This window comes from Vanellus vanellus (genome assembly GCF_965231255.1).
Source record: "Vanellus vanellus genome assembly, chromosome: 4".
NCBI lineage: Eukaryota > Metazoa > Chordata > Aves > Charadriiformes > Charadriidae > Vanellus > Vanellus vanellus.
The window spans coordinates 35,637,708-35,650,181 of record NC_138909.1 but is presented as its reverse complement, the minus strand read 5'-3'; positions in this window follow the sequence as shown (position 1 = coordinate 35,650,181).

Sequence of the window (12,474 nt, the reverse complement as noted above, 5' to 3'; positions counted from 1 at the left end):
TTATCAAAGTCTCTCTATTCCTTGCCCCCCTACTCCACTCACACTTCTTACCTGCCTACCTCTTCCCTGCCCACACTGGCATTACACTTTCTAGTACTCTCCTTCCCAACAGTTTGCTTCATATACTCATTTACTTGAAGGCACCTACCAGTATACTGCTACTTCATAAACAGGCCTGTAAAAATGAATAGTACTATTTCAACATTACTGACATTCCTGCCCAGGGGAAAAAAAAAAAAAAAAAGGAATAAACAATAAAAAATAATAATAATAATAGATCTAAGTAGCAAGTGGATTTGAGAACCCAAGTTCGGAGGCCTAGGAGCTGTTGTGTTTTTTTTTTTTCTCCAATTGTTACTGACTTAAGTAGGTACCACCATATGTTCAATGCACAGCTTCTGGTAGCTTTTGCTTGCAGCTCCAGAGAGCTCAACATTTCTACCAAAAAACATTCAGAAAACAAGATGCATGCTTAGAGACTAATTAAAAAAAGCCTGCTCTAAGTAGTTTGCCTAATGTCATACCTAATAGTCCCAACCTGTCCACTTCCTGCCATTTCCCTCTTTGTCAGCCCTCTCCTTCAAGCAGCAATTTTCCCATTTCTGTAAAAGTTCCACAGACTCCTCCAGGGAAAAGTGTCCATCACTGCATAGCCCTGATCCACCCTTTGAGCAGATCTGTCCTGTGCATGAAGTGAAGCAAGCAGCTCTGTAAAAACTAATATGATTGTGTAATTAAAGATGGTATCATAGGGTGCAGCAAGAAAACTTAATTAACAAAGCAGAGGCAAGCTCAATTCTGGAATTTACAAGTTGCTTGACTTTACAGCTTAGAGGTAGTTTCAATGTAGACTTTGCATGCTATTTAGGAATTTAAATAAAAGAAACTGATATTATCATAGAATCGTAGCATCATGGAATATCATAGATATTATCATACAATCATCACGAGTATGCCTGTCCAAGCCATGAGCAGCCAGTTTCTCCAGGAGAATGCTGTGGGAAATGGTGTCAAATACTATCTATCTAGATATTACATGAAGAATTCTGTCACCTTTATGATACCAAGAGTAGAATTGGAAACTTCAGATCAGCCTCCACTACTTAAACAACAGTAACAGAGATTATGGCTTTCTTTAAGAATGCTGATAAAAATCAAAGATCGGCCATGTAAGACTCTTGAGATGCATGCAGAGCTCTGGGATGTACCACACACAAGGTAACTATATAAACTGTCACCTTGTCTTCTCCTCTAATCTGTTCTAATTCTCTGTCCTCCCTAGCCTTCACAATTTTCTTTTTTCCACATGCATCTTTCCTATCCCAGCCTCAGACTCTACTCCACAGACTTCAAGACAGTACTCATTCCCTCCCCATCAGACCCTCCTTTAATATGTCTATCTTGTAGCTCTCTAAACATATTTTTCGGGGGTAGAGGTTCCATACTGGTGCTTAGGTCATTACAGACTCTGGAAATATTTCCCTACTTCTCTGCAGCTGTGAGAAGGCCTAATGTGAACAGAAATGGTACACGTCTCACCACACATTCAAAAACCAGCAAGATGTCAAGAGATCCAGTGACAGAGCCACTGTTATGTTTGTGTGTCCAGTAGGAAAGCTCTTTCCATGAAAGTGCTAGTTATTGACATTTATGTAAGAATTTATAACCACCAGTATGTTATTGAACACTCAAGTCCTGCCACTGTTAACAGTTTACTGCCTAAGTAGATGACCACTACAGTCTCCGCTTGTAGTACGGACATCTGTTCCGACACAAGGATATTTTAAGTCTAGCCACCATATATTAGGAACAGACATAGCCCCAGTGGAAGAATCTTCAAGACAGGCTGGTGTGTCCCCTCACCTGCTGTATAAAGTCCCCTAAGGTCCTATTTATCCAAGATATTTAAGAGCTTCTTGCTATTTCCAAGTCCCAATTTGGGCACACTCAAATTACAACACTGGGAGTTCTCAGATACGCAGGTCATTAACAACTGCCAGCATTTTGATTCAAATCGGGTCTTTTGCAGAATTAGATGACACTAGGACAGAACAGCAAGGGCTTTCAGTGCTGCTAACTCTAGAAATGTCTGTGATACCAACCACAGAAAAGTTTTAGGAAGTTTCCCTTGAGCTGATGTTGCATGCATCCTGCCTGGTTCATTTCCTAGATTTGTTATTACAGATACAAACACTACCCCATTGCTTTATAAAGATCTTCAGGAGTATGTGACTGATAAACTGTAAAACCGCTGATTCGTCTCCACCATTGATGTACTCTAATTAAAACCTGCACCTAACAGTATACTGCACATACATACAATCACAAGATTAAAGCCACTTACATCTTTAATGACAAAGAATCATGAAAAAGATCATTCATCCCTTGGTAACAAAAAATAACATCTCAGTAAATTCAGCCTAGCGGTTCATTCTGAATGTTCACTCCTACTGCACAAATTCATCACAAACAGACTGTACAAAGCATCAAGTGAAAAACAAAAATATCAAATTTAAATCATTAGCTGAAAACAACTTGCCTGCAGCAAATATTAAGTTGATGAGGGCTACGTTCACTTATATTTAGCCCAGCTGTCGGATCAGAAACCTAAGAGTAGTGGGAGAACACAGAAATTATCGTCACAGCAGCAAATACTATGGCTTTTTAATCATCTTTCATTTAAAAGTAACAAGACAGCAACAAGCTGACTGCAATGTGCAATAATATTTCTAAGATCAAATCAATTCCCTTAAGGAAGCAAGTATTTCCAGTTTGGAAAGCATCTTGGGATACTAGGATTTCCTTAGTAATACAAAACACTAATAGATTGTGTAGACTTCAAAGACTTCAAAGTCTGTAATAGTGTTCCAAAAAGCATACAAAGCTTTTGACAACTTAAGTGGTCACAGAGCAGATTCTAAAAACAGCATACCTATTTAAAAAAGGAAAGTAATTGAATTGGAAGAGATACTATCTTTCAAGATACATATCAATCTAAAGTTAGCATGTTCTAGTTATAGCAGTAGTATCACAGAATCACGGAGTTTCAGAGTTGGAAGGGACCTCTAGAGATCATCTAGTCCAACTCCCCTGCTAAAGCAGGATTGCCTAAAGCACATTACTCAGGACTGCATCCAGGCGGGTCTTGAAAATCCCCGGAGAAGGGGACTCCACAACCTCCCTGGGCAGCCTGTTCCAGTGCTAGTAGAAAGAATATATTCATTATATTTGTGGTAAGCATATTCTGTTACTAGACTAGTAGATAACTAGTTTTTCTTGGTTATTTTGCAAGACTAAGTGTGCCACAGTAACTGCAACATCACATTATTCCCTGTAAAACTAACTCAAATTAAACAGGACAAATAACCTGACTGCATTGAGTCCAAAGGTGAGAAAATAAATTGATTTATAAAACATTGATTCATGGAGGAAGGGGTAGAAGTGAACTTGGGAGCAACTAACAACAAAAGTAACAGTGTATTTTAATCAGTTCATGGTTAAAATTTTACAATAATTTAGCCTTTTCTCTCTGCTAAATCCTGATCAAGGTATTACTCCATCATTTGATAGTCCTGACAAGTGCAAATACACCTTTTCTGCAGTCCATTCACAATTCTACTTCCGAAAACCACTGCTCAGTTTAATACTTTGACCCTGCCACACCAGAACAAAACCTTTTTGGCAAGTAAATCTTTCCGCAATTCAACCATATCTTATCTATCAGTCATTTAACCCTATTACAAGGTCAAGTCCACTTACACATGCCTTCTAGAGCTATTTCAGCTGCCTATACTGATAACACTTTTGTCTCTAATCCCTCTTCTCCTACACAACGTACCTGCCCCTACTGCCAAAGGTTTATACCTTTAACAATCCCCATGTGGAACAAGAAGCACCAGTGTACACATGACACATGAGGAACTGAGGTTCAAAGAGACAAGTCACTATCTCCCCTCAGATCTTCCTATATTCTCTGTATAACTGGACAATAGCTTTTGAAATCAGGCAACTAATTTGCACCTACATAAACTTTGTCGATTTCATATTAAATAGCTTTCAATGTAAGCTTGTTTAGTTCGTTGGGATATTTTTCCTGAAAATCCGGTCAAATGTTGCATATACAAACATGCTAACAAGCATCTGTCTCTCCCTAAGTGGCAGCAAAATTACGCAGTCCCATACATAGGTCTGTAACAGTGTCTGTGCAGGCTCTGGTAAGTGAATGAGGGTGGAAGAGAGCAGAAATCTTTAGCACAATTCAACCTATTTCCAGTTTTAAAAAAAAGCAGTAGTCCACAACTGCACTGAGTAGCTTTAGATTAATGATGAGATTGAGAGCCAGTCATTGGACTCATGGAGGATATCTGCTTTCAGTTTTCCTTCAGAAGTCTGTAAATCATCAACTCTTTTTCCACAGCTGATTACAGGGCTGAACTCCCCAATCAACAGAAGTACTTATTTTAGTGCAAAGTACACTGGAAGAACAGCCTAGCAGAGAATCCCTTGTGAAGTCTGCTCCCACTGGAGTGTCTCTCTTCAAAAGTTTCACTTTTGAATTTAAAAAAGTGCAGAACTTTGCAGCATTCGGGCTTCCCAGGCAATGTACGACATACAAACAGAAGATACACTGCCTAATACAGTAAGGTAGATGCAAAATATGCGGCAACACTCTTCAATTTGATTATCAAGGTTGTCTACTGTTGAAAGGCAAAGACGCTGTGTTCTCTAACTGTTCTCATACACAAGTGTACTTCTGTTATCAGATACTGTAAGCTTTTGCTTTACTGGCCAAAGCTTTCCACTCTTGTCAGTCCAGGTACACGAGAGACAAAGGAGAGATGGATAAGAAGCCTCGATGGCAGTGAAAGAAACAGCTTATATCAAAACATTTTCATGGATCAGTGTGGCATAAAGGGGCTTGAAATTAGACAACTTCAAAGAAGCAGAGGGAAATTATATGGTCTTATACATAGCTATTCAATCACGTCTCTGCAGTCTCTGATAAGTGAATAAGGGAGGGCAGGAGAAAAATGAGTGGCAAATTTTAGCATGCCTCAACTTAGTTCCAGCTTAAAAGGGACCTTGTTCAGGGTTTGTTTATTTTTGATTTGAAAGAAAGCCTTCTGCATAAATTTATCAGCTTTTCTTTAGGGACTATGATCTGGGAGAGGGTTTAAATTTTATTAGCAAGAGTGTTTCAAAGGAAGACATCAATCCTTTCAAAGGAAAGGATTCATCCCGCTTGTGGTAAGTTTTGCTACAAAAGCAAAGCCTATGAAGAACAGTCACATCCCCACCCTTATGATCCTATTCATTCACCACCAGAATGCAGAAGGATTACAGCTTGCTCACTGGAGAGCAGCAGGCCTGTGGCAGGCAACTGAGAAAATGTCAGTGGTCAAATGCCACTGCATCAGAGGACACTTTTTGGTTAAGTACTACTCACCTTCAGAAGCTCCACTAGCAAGAAAGCTGCAGCAGACCACTAGAGGAATGGTTTAAACAACTTGAACAATTATCCTCCTTCCTCATTTTTCTTTCATGTTTCAATGCTGCCATTCACCAGTTGTCCTGTCCTTTGTCTACCTCAAGCAAATATTTCACATTTAGTCACCTTTCTTTATCTTTTCTACCCAGTATCTGCAAAGACACTATGCCGCCCATGTGTGGGTGGGAGAATATATGTTTTACACTGATAAACCTATCTGCTTAAAAGCCTAACAGAGAACAAGCCACCACAAATTGTAAAGCAATGTAGTTAATCAAAGTATCAATCTGTTCTCATCAAGCACAATTTAATCCAACCTGCTAACTTGAAAGTAAGACTGTCTTGTGACTTGTCCCCACAGAGACTGCCTAACAAGATCTACCTCAAGAGAGAAACTACACGCAATATGTTTCATAACGAGACAAAAATCTTACTGTCCTATCTACAGTGAGCCTGCTGCAGTTAAAACACACAATTCGTCTTTTCTCAAATCTCCCGGGACGTACACTGCTCACATGTTTATTGCAGATTTACAGTGGCTCAGACAAATAATTAGGGTATCCCTAACCCCTTCATGTGATCTACGCAATTCTATGGTATTATACATTAGGGGATTCAGGTTACAGACACATAAATATTACAATTAATAAAGTAATAAATACATGATAATGTATTAATAGAGTAATAAATATACGGCTCTCCAGTCACATGAATAGGCAATTCCTCCACAGTTAAGTACAGCAACAGCAGCAGGCGAGAGGCCCACCTGACAGCCCCAGTTCAGCAGTGCTACAATGGCACAAATGTGCACACTTCAAGGGCAAGCAATGGCATCACCTCACACTGGTGGCCTGTGCACTGGGACACAGGCTAAGCCAAATCCCAGGCCTTCAGAGACTTCTGCTGTGTGGGTCAGCTGAAATGAAAGAACAGTGAGGCCAGTTAGGCAGTATCACCCAAAATGCATGGATGGGTTAGGCTAAAATTATACACAGTGGGTCTAGGGAGGTATACGGCTAACTAGCAAAGACAGTTCATCAAAGGTCATATTACCACAGCAAGAGAAGTGGCAGTGATTGCTCAAGAAAACAGTAATTAAACAAAGCAGAATAGCCAGAGACCTTGATGTCCTCAAGGAGGGCTCTGTTTCCCTGATACACCACAAAGCATGTTCATCTACCATGTGCATTTGCACATAGGCAATTTCACTGGAACTCAAGAGCATACAATTACTGAAGTTACTCTTGCAAAGTCCCAGGAGGAACGAACTACACGTTCACATCCCTAGGTTATAAATCTGAAGCTAGGGAGGGAAAAAATAAGGTTGCAATTCTAGTGGTATGACTTGTTCCTTTTAGAAAGAGATAAGGAATATAATAAACCTGTTTCTCTGTTTTATTTGATCTCCTCACATTTGGCCTACCACAGAAAGGCAACAACTCAGTAACAATTAGTGGTTCAAAACACAGATTACATTGGTTAAAAACTTAAGAATAAAATAGCAGCTGGGTTCTTAAAATACAAGATAGTTATCTCTTTATTCTTAGTAGCACTCAGGCACAGTGTGACAGGTATCTTGGCTGCTGCTAGCAGACAACTGCTGCAAAAGGGATGTGAAAACATTAAAATAAACTGGAAAAAAAACCCAACAACTTAAAAACAGCACCTCAGAAAAGTTCATTTCTACCTATATACTGAAGAAAGCAGATATCATGGAACTGAAATCAATTCAAAGGCTTTGATTCCTAAATCACCACCAAAATTGCTGACCCAAGAAAAGCATGATTCCATAGAAAACCAAGCCATTAAAATGTCTGGGGCCCACAGACCAAAGTGTTTAGTGTTGTACGGTGTGAAATAGGCATTATAAGCAACAGAAGCAAAAGAAAACTCAGTCTAAAACTTTGTTCTGTGAGTTCACTTTCATAACAAGTTTCAAAGAGAAAAAGAACAACCCCAAAGGGCATAACACACGCCACTGAATCAAAGCTACCTTCCATTCCTTGATTTATAGAGAAATTGCAGATATCGGCTGCTGTGTCTACACTAGTAATTTTGTTTTGTCATAATTGAAGTGAATTATTTGGAAAAAAGATAGTTATTGCCAACCTCCTGATCTCTACTGAGAATTTGTACAAGGTTTGTTTCAAAATTTATCACTATTCCGGAATGGGAAGGAGCAACACATCATAAAGCAGACATTTAACAAAACCTACTTTATGTTCTGGTTATGCTAGTGGAAGAAAGAAATCAAAATGATCCACGCAATCTGCAACATTGATTTTGCTTTCCAAGATAATTCTGACAGCTGTGTGACATACAAATTTGGCCCCAACACGCTCATAATTTAGGAAAACCACATGCTTCTTGAAGTTGTGATGCTGAAGTGAATGGAACTTCTTTTCTTTTTTTAAATATTTTTTTTTTTTGAGAAAGGCAAAACAATATCTATATCTGAAAGTATAAAATGAATTCATAGGAAATTATTAAGTTGCCTATCCAGAAAACCTTCCTGACAGGAAGATGAATGAGACCAGCAAACCAGTAGAAGATTCTATACTCTGAAGATTTAAAACTATTTTCAGAACACTAGCATACAGAATAGAAAATACTACCTTCCCGAGAGAAAGATGGTCTAGAAAAAAGTTATCAATATACCTGTAATTATCATGTGTAGAATACAGAACACTAAATTAAGCTATATATTTTATGGCTAAGCAATAATATGTAAGATAATTTTTCAAGTTATTTGTATAACATGCCAAACTACTCATTCTAATAAGCATAAGAAGCCCAAGAATAATGTTCTCAAGTCTACAAAGTGACAATAAATATGTGTGTGCTTTCACCACTAATCCACAATAAAATGCAAACACACATATATTCTAAACATTCCACATTTCATGATAAAGAAGCCATAAGCATTTTTTTTTTTTATTTCCAAACTCTCAGATGATTGTGCAGGTTCTAAACACAGATCAAGCACAAGAATCAGTAGTAAAACACCATTAAGGTTATCCTGATTACTTGATCAATAAACCAACCAACAAGCTTCCCCAGATGATTGTCACCAAGTTTTCACAAAGAACCTCCACTTTGCAGATGGTATTCCTCTCTTTTGTCCATATGCACATGATACTTCTCTTTATCTTTCTTTTTCAAATTAAAAGCTCCAGAAAAGGACAGAATATGCCATAAAAATCAAAACTGTTAGGTACACAAGGGATATTGCATAGTTGTTAACATAATACTTACTCTAGGTGCATATTTATTTCTTCTCCCACGGCTTCATTCACAATACAAAGTTTTTGTTTTTCCTGGAAAAACAATGGTTTTATAACTGCATATAAATTTAGATAGGTATCTATCACACAATAAAACCCTCTCATACTTCTCAATATATTCATTATAGTACACGGACTATAATATTTGACTAGATGACTTGAATTTATCTTTCTGTACATGATTAACTGAAACTACTCATTTTAGAGAGAATTACCACCCCAAGATACTAACCCACGAAGTCAACATTATTACCTACACTCTGAAGCAATAAACTGTTAGTGATGTGTTGAACTAATGAATGAAGTGAATGAGCAAAAGCGTATCATTACACAGCTTCAGGACAACTGTTTCCTTGCACTGTAGGATGGCAGAAGCCCATCACAAATTACTTCTCAAACCTAGTAAACTTAACAAGCTACTAAAATCTGAAAGGTTGTTTTCGTATCTCACCCTGTGTACTATGTATCACTTGACATTAGATGGGGGGTTCTGATAAAATGTTATATTTAGTGGATCGACAATTTTGAATGTAAAATGTACTTTTATGGTCTTTCTTTCCTTCTTTTAAAAAATAAACAGAAGAACAGAAAGAACAGAACACTGTGCAAACCAACACTTTTTGCATCACGTATTTGCAATTTAGCTTTGAGAAAGCTCCAGAAGATAGTGAACTCCCTTTGGCCTAAAATTACGTTCCAGGCTTGGCAAAGAGAAAAGCAGTTGCAAAATCCTTTTTCATTTCCTTTTTATGACTATCAATTGCCAAATTTGGGGAAAACCACTGAATAAACATTACTGTTTAAGATGAGACCTACAAATCACTGGTCACTGAAGAACAAGTGTAAGGAAGAAGAAAAGAAAAGGAAAAAAAGACAAAACAAACACTCCTTACAAAATCCCATCCCATCCCTCCAGCTCCCCATTCCCATAATGAACAAAACCCCATGTATTTAGTCTCACAGGAAACTGCACGGAAATGCTGTTCTCCCTCTCTCTTTCTATTCCAACTCAGAGCAGACAAGCAGAAGTTGAAGATTTATTTCACATTAATGCCTACTGCAAAGTCAAGAACCTCAATAAAATAACACTTCCCATATCTGTGAGCACAGATCCAGGAAAAAAGCCACATCTCCTCCTGCAATGACACCCTTATTTAAAAATATTAGTACAGATTTGCAAGTTGAGTGGACATTGACAGATTATGGTTTTCTATATGTATGTTGAATTATTTGCTTTTAATACACACAGTAGTAAACAGCAAAATCCAAAATGCATTGTTGGCACTTTTATTATGTTTAGTGCATAAAAAGCCAAATCAAAGAAAAATCCCCATGTTATTGAGTTTATAGTTCCATTTCTATTAAGTTTCATTGCATTTATACAGGTGGTAGATGTTTTTCCCTCTAAGCTTCTCCAGCTTTCCGAGGAATAAAATTATTTGTGTTATATAAACAGTGTTAAGTTGTCCATTATGCAGAGTAGAAATTAATTCTTCATCTCTGATGTCATAACACAAGTCTATTCTACTATGAAAATATGTTACACTCTTACACCGCCTAGTCTTCTCCAAATGGAAACTGAATGACACTACAGCATCTTCCATTCTTGTGACTGCCTTTGCCTGGATAATAAGGCATATGAATGCACTAGCAAAAAAGAAACTTATGTAGTCTATACAACACTTGTCTTAGACATGTTGCCAGCATGCAAAAAAGTAACTGTTAAATAATCAAGGGAACAATTTAACAAAAAAAAAAAATAAATAAATCCAGGTAATCTGACACTTCCATAACAATTCTGTATCTTTTTTTCCCTTCAGTCTTGCCTTTGAACCTTTGGGAAAACATAAATAGAAAAACAGGTGTCTTTCTACTCCAGGGAGGAATAAACTAGCAACTTCACACCCTGGAGTGTAAAAGAAGGTAAATAATAGGCCTTTCTGAATTGCAAATGAAGACTATACGTCTTATAAAGGGAGTGCTCTGGAAAACACGGAACCTCACAAATTATGTGGGAGAACAATATCTACTAAAAGTTGGGGTAAATATCAGAAGCTAGTAAAACTGAAATTTAATTACTATTTAAACTTTTTAACACTTGGAATGATCAATACTGAAAGCTGAGTAAAGACGACTGTTCGATGTCAGACCTAGCAGGAATGCTTCTCGGGACAGATAACCGAAAGTCAAAGCACAGCCTCTCCCACCTAATTTTGTAACACCTAAGGAGACTTTTACAGACATGGGAAAGCACAGGTTCCACCCATCAATAGGTTGTTGTTATTCCTGCCTGAACACTCCCAACAGTGGGGAGTGTCTGTGCATGTCTCTGGGAACCCTGGGGCTTCTCACCTCTACTACCATCCTTCTGTCTGACGCTGTCAGAGCCACAGAAGCTACAGTACACCAATACTCTTTTGGGTTTGGTTGGTTTGGTTTGGTTTTTTGTTTTTTTTTTAAATAGTTGGGGTGTACTCTTATCTCTCATGCCTGAAATCCAGCACCTCTCCTCTCACATTTCCCCTCATCCCAAATTTTTCAATTCACTTTTACGATCTTCCTAAAAATTGGCGATAGATGTGCTATTGAAAATTGCAAACTCAGCCTTATGCAAAGTCACATCCGACATACCAACCCTCACAGAGCTCCAAAGAAGAGGCACAAGCTGAAGGCAGGAACAGTTTGAAGAGGCATGAGCAAGTCTGTCTGTATGTGCAGGCCTTGAATGTTAGTTGGTTGCAACCACAGCATGTTTGGAAGTAATATCTCCAACTTGATATTTATAGGACTATTATCTGTAGGACATGGTTCTTGACACTGAATTACAAATTTATGATTTTTTTTCCAACCTCTCATTAGAAGGGGGAATAGGCTATGAGAATTAGAAAGCATACGTCAAATCAATTTTTTTTTGTTTTGATATATCAGTTATGAAAGTACTTCAGTATACACAAAACTAGTACATAGTTTACCAGTTATCCCCCTGCTGAAACAAAACTTACAGGATTTCTACCGTCATCACATATATTGCCATCTCTGTTCTCTGTTTTATGTTTTTCCACATTTTACTGTTTTATCTTCAAGTCCAGCTTTCCCCACAGACACCATTTTACTTGCATCGTAATTCATGCCATCGGTACTCCAATAATAAAGCACTTCAACGCTGTTTTGGAATACGCTATCTCTCTGCTAGTCAGTATTCAGATATCCCTGCTGTTCTCAAGCATACTTGTACTCTGAAGGACATTAACCTCCAGTGCTGAACATCACGTAACATCCCAGGAAGCCCTTCATTGACTTTATGGAAGAATTTGCATACAATCAAGCATCTGCACTGGAAAACTAACTGCAAATAAATGGTGTTATTAGTAAGTCACCACTAAACCAAGCATATATGACTAATGACAAATTAATGATGGATGGTTGAAAACCTCTCTTCAGGAGCGCCCATACTAAAAGCACATCCACCTGCAATTAAGCATACCACAACAATCAACCTAATTGGGAAGAACGAGTCCTCAAAGTTGCCAACACTTGAAAATTCAAACCCACTAGATTCAACATGTACAAATGGGGTTGTGGCAATGCCTCTCCATCCTCTAATTCAGCAGGACTGGGAGCCAAGATCTGCAGTTTTCACTGACAAGGGAAAAACCAAGTTATCTACCAACTCAACCATCAATAAGATCAATGCAAAAAATA